The sequence below is a fragment of the Dermacentor andersoni genome, chromosome 11 (assembly GCF_023375885.2).
Source record: "Dermacentor andersoni chromosome 11, qqDerAnde1_hic_scaffold, whole genome shotgun sequence".
NCBI lineage: Eukaryota > Metazoa > Arthropoda > Arachnida > Ixodida > Ixodidae > Dermacentor > Dermacentor andersoni.
The window spans coordinates 19,060,176-19,078,158 of NC_092824.1; the positions used below are offsets into that span (position 1 = coordinate 19,060,176).

General features: G+C 46.6%; 1 protein-coding gene and 1 pseudogene across 2 annotated transcripts in view; one reads left to right on the top strand and one right to left on the bottom strand.

Moving 5' to 3' along the window:
• Positions 1–17,983, bottom strand: part of LOC126517550 (uncharacterized) — a 138,415-nt gene that overhangs the window by 107,353 nt on the left and 13,079 nt on the right. The gene's annotated exons all lie outside the window — the stretch shown is intronic.
• Positions 8,259–9,498, top strand: LOC126517710 (programmed cell death protein 6 pseudogene; annotated as a pseudogene).

The window sequence follows — 17,983 nt, forward strand, 5'->3', positions numbered from 1 at the left end:
TTAAAGCGTTCCGTGGTACGGTTAGTCTGTGGGTGATAAGCAGTGCATTTACGATGAACAATAGCGCATTCAGCAAGCAGTTGTTCGATGACTTCAGATAAGAAGGCGCGGCCTCTGTAGCTTAAAAGTTCACGTGGGCCTCCATGATGAGGGAAAAACGGCGAAGTATGAAATTGGCGACCTCCTGCGCTGTAGCATTTGGTAGAGCAGCAGTCTCCGCATAACGGGTTATGTGGTCTACCGCAAGTATTATCCACCTGTTGCCGGTAGGAGTTAACGGAAGTGGCCCGTAGATATCTATGCCCACGCGATCAAAGGGTCGGCATAGGCATTGTAAAGTCTGGAGTTTACCGGCGGAGTTCTGCGGTGGCGCTTTGCGGCGTTGGCACTCATGACAAGAGCGGACGAGCTTTCGAACGAAATTGTATATTCCCCGCCAGTAATAGCGGTGTCGAAGTCTTTCGCAGGTCTTGAAGACTCCCGCGTGGCCACACTGAGGATCGAAGTGGAACGAGGAGCAGAGCTCTGATCGCAAGATTCTCGGAATGAGAAATAACCAGGTGCGTCCCTCTGGGGCATAGTTGCGTCGATACAGTAGCTGGTCTCGAATCGCAAAATGAGGAACTTAGCGCCGAAGCGTACGTGACACCGGAACTTTCGACGTATCCAAGAGAAGGTCGAGCAGAGATGCAGTCCAGGGATCATTACGCTGTGCAGCAGCGATAGTGTCAACGTCCAGAGAGATGTCCCTTCAACATGTCCAGAGAGGATAACGTGCACTCGCAGGAGGAGTCGTGACTGGCCTTCGGGGGAAGCGGTGATCAGGATAGCGCGTCAGCGTCGGAGTGCTTTCTCCCGGAACGGTAAACCACGCGGATTTCATATTCTTGCATTCGCAATGCCCAGCGGGCAAGGTGGCCTGATGGATCTTTGAGCGTCGACAGCCAACATAGTGCGTGGTGGTCGGTCACTACGTCAAACGATCGGCCGTATAAATGTGGGTGAAACTTGCCAAGCGCCCACACAATGGCCAAACACTCCTTTTCTATAACACTGTAATTGGTTTCCGCCTTGGTTAACGTGCGATTCGCGCATGCTACGACGTATTCTGTGTGGCCAGGTTGACGCTGTGCCAACACAGCGCCAAGGCCTACACCGTAGCAACCGTAGCATAAGTGACTGGTGTAGTCACGACAGCCTGCTGGTGAACAGCTGGCAGCGCTTCCGCGACCGGAGATCACGTGACGGAGATGAGACGGCATAGAGCTGGCAGACTCCTGAGTGACGGACACCAAAGATAGCTGTCGTGCGACTTCTTCGCGGACGAAATCCTTGATTTGGGTCATCAGGGACGCTTGTTCAGGGCCGGTGGTCAGGCCGAAGAGTGACGCCACATTCGGTGGGGGATGTCGCCTTGTCAGAGCTCGTTGCTTACGTAATTCATCATAGCTCTGGCACAAGCTGATGACGTTGCCAACAGTGCGCGGGTCCTTGGCCAGAAGCATCTGGAACGCGTCATCATCGATTCCCTTCATGACGTGCTTGATCGTTTACGCTTCCGTCATGGCAGCGTTCACGCGCCTGCACAAATCTAGGACGTCTTCTATATAGCTGGTAAATGTCTCACCCGTGTCCTGTGCGTGTGTGCGCAAACGCTGCTCGGGTGGTTTCCTGACGGCGGGTCGGTCAAATACTTCTGTAATCGACGTATTAAACGCCGACCACGTTCGGATATCCCTCTCGTGATTTCTGAACCAGAGACTGGCCATGTCGGCGAGGTAGAATGATACGTAAGCCAGTTTGTCCGAGTCATTCCATTTGTTGTGCACGCTCGCCCGTTCGTACGACGACAGCCACACTTCAACGTCATTGTGGTCGGTTCCGCTGAAGATAGGAGGTTCCCGCTGGCGAACGGTGCCAGCGCAAGGGACGGGTGGCGATGGAAGAGTCTGCTGGTCGGCGTCCGGAATGGCGGAGGGTAGCGTCCGAGAACGGAGTTCCAGGATGGTAGGATGGAACGTTACCCCGCACCTCGACCACCTATAAAGGAGATATATTGGTGTTTGTAGCAACGCCGGTTCTAGGATGCACCGAGAATTTCCAGAACTCGAGCCTCTGCTGCGCGCTTGATGCTGCCGATGCTGCTGACTCTGTGCGCACGTCCGTTGTCTTCAGTAATATATATATATATATATATATATATATCTACCACCTTGTGAAGATTGTGACTTATACACTTCATTGGGCGAAGGTGTGCCCTGCAAAAGAAGTGGAATTCCATGCTCAACGACATCGCCGAGCAGAGTCATGCAGTGAACAGAGTTTTAGATTAGAGGGCGCAAGCGGCTTGCGTTTCCTAGCCTAAAACTCTCCTATGTATTATTTTTCTTCCTGTTTTACCCTGGGGACGGTCGGGCAGTTTCGGTGCTGGGTCCTTAATGAACGCGGGATTTCCTCCGCAGGAAATAGCCGCAGAATTGCAGCTCTGCAAACTTTGAACAGAACACGATTTGTTTCGCTGCAATAAAATAACGAGTGAGCAGTAAAACTACGCTCTTCATAATTTAGAGGAGACTACAACATCCCAGAACAGTAGAAACTGTTCACAACGTAGCCACTTCAATAGCTCATTAACATTCAGCTGAGCCAATTCAAGGCACCGTACGAATGTTGCTCAACAAAGCAGCGCCGAACGTGATAATACTAGCATGAGCACTTAAGAAAACATTTGAGCAGTTGAATGTAAAACGAAAGGGTGACATTTAATAGAAAGATAATCGTCAGCTCAGTTAAAATTTTCTGAGGACTCTTAAGCTTCACCTTTGAGAACAGAACGCGATAGCCTTCAAAAATCCCTGACTGCTTCTCGCACTTCCCGGCAACTGCAGCTTATATAACCGTAATATTTTCCCGAAAACGCTGGCGGCGAACGCTATGCACAAATGCGAGCTTTCTGGGTCGCGCCGCTCCTACTAACACAGACCTGAAACGGAAGCTGGAAAATGGGTTTGTGTTTGAATTTTCGCGAACAGAATAACGTTCTTCGTATATTCAAATTACAGTTTGATGCTATCATTTCTGGAGGTTTTCTGTTAGTTGTACCATACCAATTTTCTTTACGCATTTGACTTTGATAAATTCAATTATTTGAGCAACGCCTGTGCACTGCACGGATGGCCTGCGTAGATCTGGATGCGTGATTTGGGATACATTTCCGCGCGCGGACATCATCATAGTCGCCGACCGCGGATTTTCTGCCACATGGAGCCCTGAATGCTGTCAAATCATCATTGTACATAACTATTGTGTACACTGTATATATTGAGCATGACTTTGTATAATTTGACAATTAGTTTATGTTTAACTGTGCATTTCTGTGGGTCTATGTTATATGTTAGTGAACGAGTACTCGGACACTTATTTGAAAACGTGACGTGTAAATGTTGCTTCGTGCTTTGTATATGTTATCATCCTGGTGGAATTGTGCCATGATTGTGACTCAGTGTTGGTATCGTCTCTTGCTGAATAAGCTTTTTTCTAGACACACACGCTACCTTGGTAAAGGAAACAAATGGTAGACAGTAACCGACTGAATAGGCAATCGGAACGACGGAATCCAACGACGGAAGCTATGGCATGTGCGCCCCGCACCGTATCGCCAACTTAGACATTAACACTTGCTTGTGTTATATTTATTAGGTCATGTGCAATACAGTTAGGCATAATAATAATAATAATAATAATAATAATAATAATAATAATAATAATAATAATAATAATAATAATAATAATAATAATAAGAGGAAGAAGAAGAAGCAGAAACGTCAATGTAACGAAGCAGTTATTTTTAGAACTTCCATAGAACGGCGTTTCTTTTGAATCTAAATCAACGAAATGTATATATAAATGATTTCAATGCAATGTTAGTTCATTGCCGCCCCGAAGCATCATTGAAACAATAAATTGAAACTGCGGCAGACACATATCACCAGATGGTTGCATTACATGCGGCTGCTTGCGAACGAACCTCAAATCACGCGTCGCGTGAGAGCGAGCGGCCGGCGAAGCGCAGCAGCATGGTAGCAAGACTCCGTCGGAGTCGTGTTTCGTATCAAGTCCAAGTGTGATAGGATCACCTCCGCGCTGTGTGCTATTGCTGCAAGGGTAAGCATGCGAGAGTGTGTCCAAAAGGATGGTGGCTTGATGCACGCAGTCTTCCCGCGCAAGCAATGAAGGGATGGGTTGATGCGAGCCCGTGGTAAAGTGATTAACGGTGCTCTAGAGGATGGACTGGTAAGCCTGCGTCTCTTCCTCTGGCCTGGCCGCAGCTGCGCATGGCTGCCGGCTGGGCTGAGCGCATACGCTTCCTGCGTACCATGTCTTGAAGGAAACCTGTGGCAGATGCAAAGCTGGGCCAGCCGAGATGCCATGAGGGCCGTGTCTTCATGCGCTGCTCTTCCGCCCTTTCAGAGCTGGAGGTTACGTAATTTTGAGTTTCGGAGACGCGTTGAAGCAACAGACAGCCGCAGCCTTCACACGCCTCGTTCTTGGTTCTTAATGACAGCGTCATAGAAACGGGCGACACTGTCACGACCGAGTGTCAAATTAAACAAAATAATTTATTTTATAACGCAGCTCTAAGGAACCCGTTTCTGCGTTTAACGTCGGCTTGCCTCGGCGTCCTACCTCGGCATAACCGAGCGATCTAGCACATCGGATGATGAAAGAGCGAATGCGGAGCGCAGCCGCGGATGAAAGACTGCGAGAACGAAGACACGACGAGGAAGAATGCGGAGAAGGAGAGTGCAGCGGAAACATGAGGGGGGAAGCGGAGTAGGCCACTTTAATCACCATCATATGGCCCGCACATCCGCACATCCGTGGATTGGATCCAATGAATTGAATGAAAAAGGCCCGTGGACATTTACAAAGAATGACAAGAAAGAAATTAGAAGGGCAAATCTGACACAGGTCAGTGCCTTCCTATCTGAGGCTCGGGCCGGTTGCCTAAGAACAAGAATATACCGGGGCAAATATTCTGAACTACATGAGGCATGTGTATGATGAAGCAAAAATCTGGAGACCACTCAGCAGATCCTAAGGGAATGCGAAGGAATTCACACAGTGAGAACCGTAGCTAACGTATAGCTTCCAGAATTGATTGCTTTGAAAGCCGGTCAGCAGTCGAGCTAAACAAGCGACGTTTACAGTATTGGTGGAAAAAATCACGGAAGAGATTGACACAACCAGACCTATTACAGGCATAAGGGTAGAAGATAGACTTTGAAGGGAAAAAAAGGTTAAGATGTTTCCAAAATTGCTAGATAAAAAAACATGTAGGCTATCTAATTAAATTAAGCAGGCTAGGTGACTTATTGTCACCACCCCATTTTTAAAGTAGATGGCATTAAATCCTCATCATGATCATCATCTGCGACAAGGGTGGCACCGGTCGTGCGGGAGAAATAGAAAAGAACGAGAAAGCTCGCCTTCATGGTTAGCGTTCGCCGCAAGCTTTTCCCGTTAAATATTAGGATCGCATAACTTGCAGTTGCCAAGAGCGGCAACTGTGAGGCCTGTCTATGTATAGCGCCACGCGTCGCGGCTGTAACAGTAAGTGCCGTGATCGGTGCCGTGCCTCAATATATCGTGAAACGAAAACATGTGTGAACCAGTGCTAAAATTGCACATTTTGATTATCGTGTTCGTCGGTGAAAAATTTTCCCATTCAAAGTCATTTTATCAATAACCCGATAATTCAGAAAATTTTAGGGTCTTTTCCGGGTAAGAAAAGTTCGTCGCCGACCATACTTAGTTTCCTAAGACGTCGAATTACAATACCACATTTTTATAACGAATTAAATTGCCATATTTAGCGAATTCCTTATACTGATGCTTACCTGTAAAAATCATCACAAAAATGAAATAAAACTCTAAACATGCTGAGTCTTGCTATGGAAAAGACGGATGACATATTGAATAAAAGCCTTCAAATGGTCCTTGCAAGGCCACCCTGGACAAGTGTACCATTTCAGCGAACGGCGCGCTCATCAAAAAAGGCACCTTTTGAATGAAATAAAACCCACAAACTGATAATCCCTAATTTTATATCATATATCTGCAAATTTTTTAAAATATTGCTTGAAATTTGAAGATATATAGGTAGTAAACTCGTGAAGCTTTTGTTTATTTCAAGCAGGAAATAAAAGTGACTAAAATTTGCGCGAAGTTGACGTAAAGAGGTCACGTGAATACAGTGCAGATCAGCGTGCAAGAAACCATATTTTCGAACTTTATTTTTTTTTTCGACTTTCCTACTGCACTTCAAAAGAACGTCTATTTGGAATATAGGGTCTATTGGGTACAGCTGTGAAAGTTCGAAGCATTGCGCATTCGTCAATTCTATTTCGCTACTACAAAACGTGTAATTTTTTCTGATAAATATCAATGGAAGTAAGAAAAATGTTCAAACTATTCGTATCCAACGCACATGTTGAAATTTATGTGAAGCTTTATTAAACAGGCTGAATGAATGCTTTATAACAAACGGCGATTGGAAGATGCTCCTATACTTCGTCGAGCAATTACATAGAATGTTTTTGTTTACCCAACACTAATGTCACAACTTTATTGTCATAAAATATGTAGGTTCTGTGCGATGCATCGTTCAGGAAGTATAAAGAGATGCAAACTCTCAATCAGGCGGATGCATAGCGTCGAACGTATGTGCAGCGGCGTCACAATCACGAAGGCAGTGCAAGCCGCGCTTGTGCAGGGTACAAAATAATCACCGGTGCAGCAAAGAAAAGTACGACACATATAAAGCGAATTTAACGATTCTATAACTTTTGCGCTATAGTGAAACGTGCCCATTTTGGGGATTGGCCGCCAACGGGGCCCATCCAGCGACACATTCTGAATGGCGAATTCGATGAAAATAATGGAAAATAAGAAATGTCAAACACAGTAAGTCATTCCAGTAACCTATCTGTTTGTTTTAGACATTCCTGTGAGCCGATATCATCCGTTTTTCCTTGGGGGATTTTAAAATTTCTTTTTATACGTAGAGGAACCATGCGCATAACTCATCATTTTAAGAGTACTATCAGGTCATTCGCTGGTACTTCATTCGGTGAACAAATCATCTTTGTTTAGGTATGCAGAAATATATCCACCGAGTTAGCGAACGACCTAACAATAACCAGGCAGGCATGTCAAGCCCGGCCAAGCAAGGAACGCTTAGCGTTAAAAATGACACTTGTGCACGCATGAGCACGAGCATATTCAAGACGAGAAAAATAAAAAAAAACATAAACAGCGAATGCAAATTAAAGCATAAAATTATCGAAGAATTTTGCGCCCATGTCTTTACTAACCACAAAACGTATTTTACTTTCTTGAACGCTCTCTTTTCGACGCCACCATCCCTCTATGGTCCTAGTATCCACTGAAGTGACAATCAAAGATTGCCCGTAGCCTCTTGTTCGTAACAATACAGTTGCCTCCGATGGATCTAAACAAGCCGCATGGGCGGCATATAACGCTCCTAGGCTCAGTGGCCTTTTAGGCATTCCTTTGTTTCTGTAATGGTCAGTTCACTTTAAACTTTCGTTCACCTTCCTTTTTTTACTGGTATCAGCCGAATGCCTATGACCACTGCCGAACACGGAAAATTGAAGTGTCCATCACGAAGCTGCGCTGCCGTATAGCTGCATTGAAATTCTACCTCCACAGGTCTGGTCTGGTCCCCTCACCATTATGCCGATTCTGTGGCGAAGCGGAGACAATCGACCATTCCTTGTTGTCTTGCAGACGTTCTTCTATTATAAGAAAACGACTACTCGAAATCCCGCTTCGCTCTATTGGTCTAACTTTATCGGTACCTGTGATCCAATCTTTTGGAGCCTCCATTACTGGGTTCAGCCACAGAAATGTTTGCTTGGCGATCCAAAATTACCTTATTGAAACCAATCGATTTCCATGTTAGATCGATCGTTCTCCCTCCCAACCATAGCTTTCTTTTATTTCTTATCTATTATTACTTATTATTGTTATTATTATTATTTTATACCCGGTTTTCATCTGATTATTTCCTTTTTTCTCCAAACACAAACTCCCTTGTTATCATTATTATTTTTGTGCACCAAATTAACCACCCAATTCTTGGCCATCCCCCACTGTGGGTATGTGCCACGGCCACTCAGGACAACAACAACAACAACAACAACAACAACAACAACAACAACACCACTGCCTTCCCCAAGCAGTCGGGGTGGGCCACGGCAGGGCGTCATCATTGCCCTCATAGTTGGTACGGCCATTCGGCGCCTGACAAGCAAAACTGACCGCTGTTGAACTCCATCGCCCTCCGACGTTCTTTTCCCTCGATCTGCGGCTTCGTGAGGGACTCGTCTCAGAACCTCAAAAAGGTGGGACGGCTCTACAACAGAATCTATTCAGCAGGCATCGATGTCGAACAGTTCCTATGACTCGACCCAAAGTCAGCCGCACAGAGCCGACGTCAACTATCTGCGCCACATTTTCGACAATGTCGACAAAGACAGAAGTGGTCGCGTAGACGCCGTCGAGCTGCAGCAATGCCTGTCCAACGGCAGCTGGAAGCCCTTCAACCCCGAAACGGTGCGCATGATGATAAGCATCTTCGACCGCAGCCGTGTGGGCACGGTGAGCTTCGACGAGTTCGTGTCTCTGTGGAAGTACATCGACGCCTGGCTCCGTTGCTTCAAAGACTTCGACAAGGACTGCTCGGGCTCCATCGACAGGAATGAACTTCGCGACGCGCTCACCAGCTTCGGCTACCGTCTGAGCGGAGAAGCAGTGGATCTTTTGCTTAGGAAGTACGACCGCGAGAGGAAAGGATCCATTAACTTTGATGACTACATCCTGTGTTGCATTAGTCTGCAGACAATCACGAACGCCTTCAAGAGCTACGACACCGATCGAGACGGTTTTATCACGATAAGCTATGAAGATTTCTTGAAGCTTGGCCTTAGCGTTTTGGTGTCATGAACTTGAATCGATCTTGTTCATTGAGCTTTGCTCCAAATTCTCACCTGATCTGTGACGATAAGTCGTTTTTCCCATAGATTTTGTTGCCATACAAGATTTGGTCACATAATCGTATAAAAAGCTAACCTACCGGCTGCCATTTATTAATCTGCCGCCCAGCGATACCACAATTTTTTATTCCACCTCAAATAGTACTTCTAAGAGGACTTAACCTAGAAGACGTCATAATTAATTTCCTAATAGTACTTCAGCTTAGAGCTGCATAGTACACCTGTCCTTAATATTAACATTTGGAGGGCTCCAAACTAAATCATTGTGCAAAATGACTTCCTTTGCATTCATCATTGGTCAGTCATTCCAAGTCATTGGCCATTAGCAATTTAATACTCTCGTTCAGCAGCTTTCTATCTCTTTTTAAATTATATTAAAGCGAACCTTCATTTTTCTACCCTTCCTGGGTTGACGTAACTACTGGCTACATTCTGTCTGTCAGTATCTCGGCCGATATATTTGTGGATATCTATGTGAGCGTACTCTCTTACAGGATTATTCGGTACGGGGCCTAATGGCCAATGCGGACTGACACAGAATGTATTTCTAAACGAGGCGGCCCAGACTATCAGGTGATGTGTGTAAGCTAGCGCAGACGGGAGCTTTAACACAAAAATAAAGGTCATGCCGTGTTCTTATTGCGTCGTCACTTCACTTTTATTGCATTGTAATTATTCATTCATTGTCATTTTGTCGACATTGTTCCGCCGCCTTCATTCTGTAATTTCCTCACGTTGTGAGTTCATCGTCATCATGCCGCCATCGTCAGGTCGTCATTCCGTCGTGTTTTTTTCCATCGTCGTCACACCGCGGCACTCATTCGGTAGCCAATCCATTGTGATTGTGACGCCGTTGTTATGACAAAGTTGAGAGTATTCACAGTTTTACCATCGTCGTGATCGCATCCTAGTCATTCGAGCATCGTCGTTCAAGCTTCATCCAATTATCGTCTCGCCTTCATCGTCACACCATCATCATCATTTCATAATTGCCATGCCATTGGCATGACGTCGTAGTCATAACATCTTTAGTCATTACATTGTCGTCATTCGTTCTTCTTGGATTGATCGCCGGGATTGGGACACACAAACACCGTCATGCCATCAGAGTTGTTCATTCGCCGACATACTGTCGCAGTTATTCCGATGTCGTCATGCAGCCTTCGTTATGCTTTCGTGATTTTATCGTCGTCGTGATGCCCTTTCTATTTCTTGTGTAATTGTCATTCCAGTTTCATCATACCATTGTTGTCTCGCCATCATCTTCATGCCATTGTCGTCTCTGAGAGCCTTGACCGAATCTTTGGCACTTAGAACAGCGTCGATTCTTCGAAATGTACGGTCTGTCAATTATTTTGATGTATCCTGTTTCGATGTATTTGAGGAGCGTGCTCGTACAAAAAGTAAGTATGAGGTGTTTTGTCGGAATTTCCTGCTCGTGTCGTAGGACCTTAATTCGCTGCACAATCATGACATGTTGCTCTTTCGAGCCTTCTAGGAGCTCTGTGCGAGTCAATTCCAGCAGGTCCTGATCTGCTACTAACCGTCGTGTACTATTCATTTAAAGATGAGTGCATACAGAAATTCGGGTGTCACCAAACCAGATGAGCTTTGACAGATTTTCGTACTGAGATTTATAAAGTATTCAAGGAGAATGTTCCTCCTGGCTATTTTCTTGACTTTGTATCCAGGACCTAAAGTGTCAGTCAGGCATTTTGCGACAAGAGGTGACACTGTTCTTACGGTCTTGTCGCGGGAGTCACGGGGAATCACGTGGAAATTTGGAAAAATTTCAGTGGGCTTAGTAAAAAGTCGAATCATTCAACGGTGCGCCCTCTTTTCGTGAGAGGACAATGAAGGAGTCTGGATAAAGAGGAAGCTGTGCAAATTGTAGTGATTTTGGTGGTGCTGCCAGCCGCAACCACGAAGCCTAACAAGGGGACGCGACAGGCATTGTGAATAAACAAGACCTGCCAATACCAGCTGTACGCAAACACTATAGCCAAATATGATATAACCAAGGTTGGTTATTTCACAGAAGGTTAATCCTATCTTCCTGGAGGATCAGAAATTCAGAAGTCAGAGGAAGACAGAAAACATTTAAAGCGAGAGAAAAAGACGAAGATAAAAGAGGAGGGTAGGAAAACGCAACTACCTATTTCCCCCGGGCGAGTCAGTCCGAGGGTGCCACCTAGGTGAAGCAGAGACCAAATAAGTGTGTTGCCTCGGCCGAGGGGCCATAAAGGTCCTAACACTCGACATCAGCTGAACCCCCCGAATCGCCTTTTCCCCGGACACGGCTAAGCCGAGCACGGCTATACGCGGGAGGGTCCAACCCTCATGTGCTCGAGTAAGGGGTGTCGCAACAGAACAAACCGTGGATTTAAACGTTTAAACAACTGGCTTTCCTGAAATCAGGTACGGCGCAATTTGTTACTCATTCCAAAAAAGCATTTTGTCAATGTTTACAACAGGGAATTTTCAAGATATGTGCGAATGGTTCGGTACTGTAGTGTGAAAAGGCGTTAGGTATTTTATTAGGTTCAACCTATTTATTAGGCTTTAATGTTTAGAATCACTGCGAAGACAAGCCTTCGAATGTTATAAAATAGGAGTTACTCCAAGGAAGTTACTGTGAATTTAATGTCCTGGTCCATGTTTGAGAATATCGAGTGATAGTAATGTTTGAAAAGTTCGGCTACGAGGGAAGTATCCTAGATGAGGTAACCTTCAAAGATCTTTGGTCTGCTTCAGTGCTATTCTCCGAGAGGTAGCTCTACAATTTCTCCAGATCATGTTGTACAATGGCCAGGGAAGTCGAACACGAAGTAGCTTTCACTTCATCTAAATTAGGTGGTGGCCGAGTCTTGCAATTGCCGGGTATTGTTCTTTTTTTAATTTTTGATGTATTTGCATTTACGGTTTAAATGAATGATCTCTCTTGTCGTCCACTTGTTATTTTTGTTACTAGAGAGACTCCTAACAAATGACGACAGTGGCGAACACGGTCGACGTTCGCCTAAATCTTATCAGCGGGTCCAGCGCATCGCCTTATATACGTGAGTCATGGAATGTTCTAGATCAAACGCTGGTGCCCGGATGTGTTCCAGAAAGTTCTACACAATTCACTACGCGCATACATGCAACCAGATTTCGCAAGGTTTGGTGACAACAGACATTTGATAGGACAATTGATAACATTCCAGAAACTTCAGATACGTGCAGGCGGGTCTTGTGCTGAGCGATAACATTTGTTAGAAAGTTAAACACGATCACCCGATGAAGATAAATGCGTACACGCGTCAATACTATGGACAACCTTATACATTAGAAAAGCGAGTGCAATTACCTGTCACAGACATGAGTTTTTTTTTCGCAACTGCTGGTACTTCTACATTTTACAGATGTGTCCAAGGCGAACGTTTTCAGAGATATTGATTTATTTATTTATATACACGATACTGCAGTATTCATGTGGTCCAAACACGAAGGAGAAAACTAATAGAGATTATTTGGAATGCCACGAAATAGTAGCGGCAAATATATCTTTGATATCTTCGGTTTCCTATTTCATTCGAATAGAAAGCATAAGTGCAACGGCATAGAAAATGAATCCTTTAAATATTGCACACAACATTGTTTACATAATGGCAGGATGCAATCTTAAATACGCCATCATTGTACCCGACTTGGGAAAACAAGGAAGCGAGCATTGCTTCCTCGGTGTAAAGACCACTTTGCATACAAATTCTTGGAATATAGAAACACTGAACGCCAGAGAAAGACAATGCGATCATCCGTGTAACTGCCTCCCATAACAAGGGTGCGCGGCTCATTCGTTCTGAGCATGGGCCGTGAATGACGGTCCTTGACCGTATTGGAGTTCGTGGCATGCGTGCTGAACGTTTAAGCTGCTCGACTGTTCCGAGAAATCCCCTTTGTAAGGATACTCCTTAACCTAACTGTCATGGAAAAGATTCTTTCACGTAAACAACCGAAATAGTATGAGGTCATTAACCGGGGTTGACCTGAATGTGTGCGTGCTGCACTTTTATGCTGCAGGAAATCTCCCCTTTTGAGGGATATTATTTTCCTAGCAGGTGTGTAAAAAATACATTTTTGACATAAGAGCTGAATTCGTATGAGAAGGGTTTGAATCTGTGTAGAGCATTGGAAGAAGTAGGAGCCTGTGTCCAGTTCAAGTTCATAAAATGCTGAATGCAGCAACGTTGCTCTAACGATAATAGAAGGAACCTGAACGATCTCAACAGTAACTCATGAGTTTGTCAGTAGCACTGATGCATGGATTTCGTTTTGAATGCGCCATAAGGCATCGTCAAGCCTTTGGTGTGCTTTTCTTTTAAACACAGTAAAGGATGTCGTTGTCGACAATACTGTTAATATAGCAAAGTGTGAAGTAAATGGTTTAACCAAATCAGGACAGTAACCTATTTTGAGACATAGTAATTAAGCCGTGCTGCGGTTTGCTTACTTCATTAAGATCTACGGAGGACTAGTTCTGGTAGCGGGGAAGGAATTTTCTCGGCGCGACTCGCCTCCAAAGGTGGCGAAGAAGGAGACGGCTAACGTACATGTACTACGAGGTTAGAACACGCTGTGGCGCTCAGCCAGAGTGGCTGTTGTCTCGGTCCCTTCCGAGATCCCACGGCACCATAGCTGGCCGGCCTAAATAAACCGTAGCTACGGTGGCTACCTCTTCAGGAAGCCTCCCAAAAATCGGTGCCAACGGACGGCCGAGCCTAGCCATGCCCGAGCCATCGCACCGACTCTACCAAGGCTAGAGGTGGTCCGGCAGGCGTCCCGCGGTTATAGAATGTTCGGGAATTGTCCGTCGACATGATTGACACCTGGTTCATCCAGCTGGGTAGCCACTCACTGCTGAACAAGGTTCCAGGCTCCGGCTGCCTTCCAGGTTCCGGCGGTCACCCCCTGCCCTGACTTCTACGAGGACTTGCGGGCAGCCGTCCATGCTCAATACGCCACCTCGGGCGCTCAGTTACAACAGCTCTCGCCATTTGAACCCTCGCGTCCTTCCGCGTCTTATTATCCTACATCGCCTGCTGCCACCCGTGCCGATTGTCAGCCCGCACCGTCCCCAGCCTCAAGCCTCTACTCGGTACGTGAGCCTGCTTCCTATCTCAAAGGAAGCTGCGCGACAACTCTTTCCAAAGAATTCACAGTGCCAAACGCAAGTGCTTTCAGCTACCCTCCATCCCGCCGCTCTCCTTCTTTGGGCGTTTGGACACCTCACTCATCACCGATTCAGAGGGTTTGTTCGGGCTCCACTAGGCGCAAATTTCACTCTCGCAGGCACGGTGACGCCACAAGGACAACCTTGGCAATGCCTTCAGTGACCACCGCAACCCTGATGCTACAGGCACTCGAGATTTCGCCGCACGCAGCAGCCGGCGAGTCTTGCGATGTTCTGTGCTCGCAACTTCTCTAGATGCATGGTCTACCGAAATTTTGCAGGTGCAGCTGTGTCATCTTGTTTCTTCAACTCAAGAATCACTTCTACGTCCCCAACGTGAGTTTTGCGATATCACATTTGCGCTATCTCCACGCAATCGTGAGCTGCAAGACGGTCTTCTTAAAGAACACGGACTTCTACCATTTCTGGGCTTCTACGTGAACCAGCAGCAAGTCCTGATTTCGCACTAAGACAACACTGTGGCTGCGCCATGCTAATAACCTGCGCTACCGGTCCTGCCTGGTCCGCCTCTCTCGGATTCCATGAACCCGACACTACCAACGACGGTAGCACCTCAGCGGTTGGGGTATCGGCCACTCCCAAGATGCCGAAGCACCATGGCCGTCTGGCCTGTATAACTCGTCTAAAATAAAACAGGCTAGAAGACTCATTAGTCATGGGTGAGCTGGAATGTTCTGTGTCGGTGTCCTGAGCTCCTCCAGGAGTCATGTCCTGGGACGGAATGTCGGATGAAAGCTCCGGAGATTCTTTCGCAGTGGATGAACCTGATTGTAGGGGTGAAACAGGAGGGAGAAGTGGAGTGTGCAGCAGAACCTGTATGAGTAAGACGGAACACAGTGGCATCAGCAAGTCGGTGTGACAGTTCATAAGCTGTTGGTAGTGGATATGCGTTGACCACGATGACCTTGTTTGGTTCTCGGAGATGGAAGGAAAGACCAATAGAATTGCGATTTTCTGAGCCCCGACAAGCAGGGAAATCCACTCGAACGCTGATACGCGTCAATGACGTCAGCTGCTTACAGTCTTTGCAGGTCAGTTCGAATATGATCGCGGAGAACCAGGTGTAGAGGGCGAAGTTTTGCACGGGCTGGTTGCACAGAAACTCGTGGACGAACTTCATGGATGAAACTCTTTACAAGGTTGTCCCGAGAAGAGATCAGTTAATCCTGCTGGGGCGTTGTGTGGTAGAGACGATTATTCGGCAGTTTGATCAGCCGGAATCCCTGACACTTGGTGACGAGGGAGTGAATATCCTTGAATATCGATGCACAGGGCTTAAATGGCGTCTCGGCGCAGAAGAGAAATGCCCTCCTCCGTGACCTGGAATGTAACTACTGCAGACGTATTGCGGTATTTACCTTCCACCGAGACATGTCCGGAAGGCGCCATTTCTTGCTGAGAGTTCCGAGTCAGATCTTCAAGGCGTACACGGGAAAGCCCTTTAAATGCTCTTCGTAGGTGGCGCTGTTCATCAAAGAGACCGTAGCTTCCTTATCGACGAGAAACTTGAGCCATGTACTTGCAATGAGGACTTCGGTATAAATTATGGCCAGACGGGAATTCGGTTCTTGCATTGTTAGCACGGGAAACTGTACTTGCTGACTCTCTTTCAGCAGAAGAGGAAACGAGCTGAGCTTTTGCAGGAGCCACTAAATGCATCGGTTCTGTGAACGACAAACTGCAGCGTAATTTTGCACTTTCTGGCAAGCACGGCAGGTGACGTGCTTGTCCGGACAGCCTTGGTCGGTTGCTATGTGCTGCGTTGATCCACTTAAAAGCACTTCTTGTTGGGCTAGTTGGTAGCTGTTCATTATAAAATATAAAGACGCCAAATAAACGCACACATACAGGAGAAGAGAAAGGGACAGGGCGCCACAAGGGACTCTGGCTTCTTGACTCGCTTTGTGAAATTCCCGACGGGCGCCATGTTGGCCGGCTTTCCCAGATCGCCGCTACCCGCCATGTTGTCGGGGACTATCTGGAACCGGTTTGGTTGATCAAGGAGGTTCGCGAGGACCACTACCTTGAGTACCAGCGCGAGGAAGTCAATGGTTACCGACGCCATCTTACGGCTGCAGAGAAACGTGATTCAGGGAGAACCATTGAATAGCTAAAGTTCTTTGTGAACTTGCTCGACGTTTCGCCCAATCTTTTCAGTTTTCTGTAGCGTCAGCGAAAATCCTTCGTAAAAAAGCATTTCGCTGAGTCTTGCAGGTACGACGCATTGCAAAAGTTGGTCACGCAGCGACTCATGGGGCCCAGCGCCAAAATCGCATGCACGTGCCAGCCGATGCATCGCGGTGATGACATCCGGCAAACGTTCTCCTGGCTGCTGTTTGTGATCCCGGTAGATAATGGAATGTACCAAAAAATTGGTGCTGTCTTCATCATGTCCATTGAAGACGCATAATATGTCTTGGAAACTAGTAGTACCCGGTCTGCTTGCGACGTGAGGTCGTAGAACAAACGATGTCCCTCGAAGCCTAAGATGGCTAGTAGAACGGCCTTTTTCCTGTAATCCAGTAAAGACTCACCTGCGGTTGCTTGCAGAAATGTTTCATAAGAACGTTTCAAAGTCAGCCAGGGTACCATAGGAGTAACGGCCGAAGCAAGGAATCGCGTCATATATGGTGCAATGACCATGCCAGGACGACCAGAGAAAGGAAGCGAAGAAATTGGCGTCGGCGAAAGAGAAACAGTCTGGATGCTTTCCATGCTGAATATGACAGCATGAGTGCACAATCAACTTTCCAATAGTGTGTACAAATATTATAACTTTATTGCTTCTTTTAATTTAAATTCCGTTTAATTTTCCTTTTCTCCCAGGTATCATGGCTTGTGCACCATAGTGGGTTGTGCCTTATCACCTGGGGCCGATCAACTAACCAACCAACTGCAAGAGGACAAGACAGAAGAAGCCCAAATATGGTGTCGCTCACAGTCCCGATGTTCCAATTGCTCTTCAGATATCTGCTCTCCGCTCTGTTGGGACCGGACGGCCAACAAGCAACCCCGCTGACCCGTCGGGCTGCGGTCCGGCTGTCGGCGCTTCGGAAGTTGGGGCCCTTGGACCCTGTCTGTGATCAGCGAGGTCGCGAGCGCAAATTTTGTCAGCGAGAACTGCCGTCGTCCTGGGAACCAAAAGCAGGCGGCGTTAGAGGCAAGTCGCGCCCAAAGTGCAGTAGCCTCACAGGAGGTCTAATCTCTCCGGGGAGGAGTGCAGCGAGCAACGAATCAACTTCGGCGGCTGATGTGGGCACCGAGGGTGAGACATTAATCAACACCCCACCAATTTGTCACAAGGCAAGTGTCGCACACATTTCGAATCTTGAATGTTTCGATGGCGTAGCACACTTCCGCAAGGGGCGCCGTTTGGTTCACGATATGCACGTTACCCGTTCAATGCCGTACAACGGTACTACGCGTGCAGCTGCTGGCCGTTAGGTAACGGATCTGATTTTCATTTGCAGCGGCATTATTTCTATGGCGGCGAAATGAAAAAAAAAATCGCTAGTATGCTCACATTTAGCTTGCACACAAAAAAGCCCCGTATTGCCAAGTTCTCGAATATAGCGCCCTTCCTAACTCATTGTGCAGTTTCGGATCCTTAAATCCCACAATTTTTATTCCGATAACAATTATTCGGGGTGTTTCATTTTATTTTTGCCAG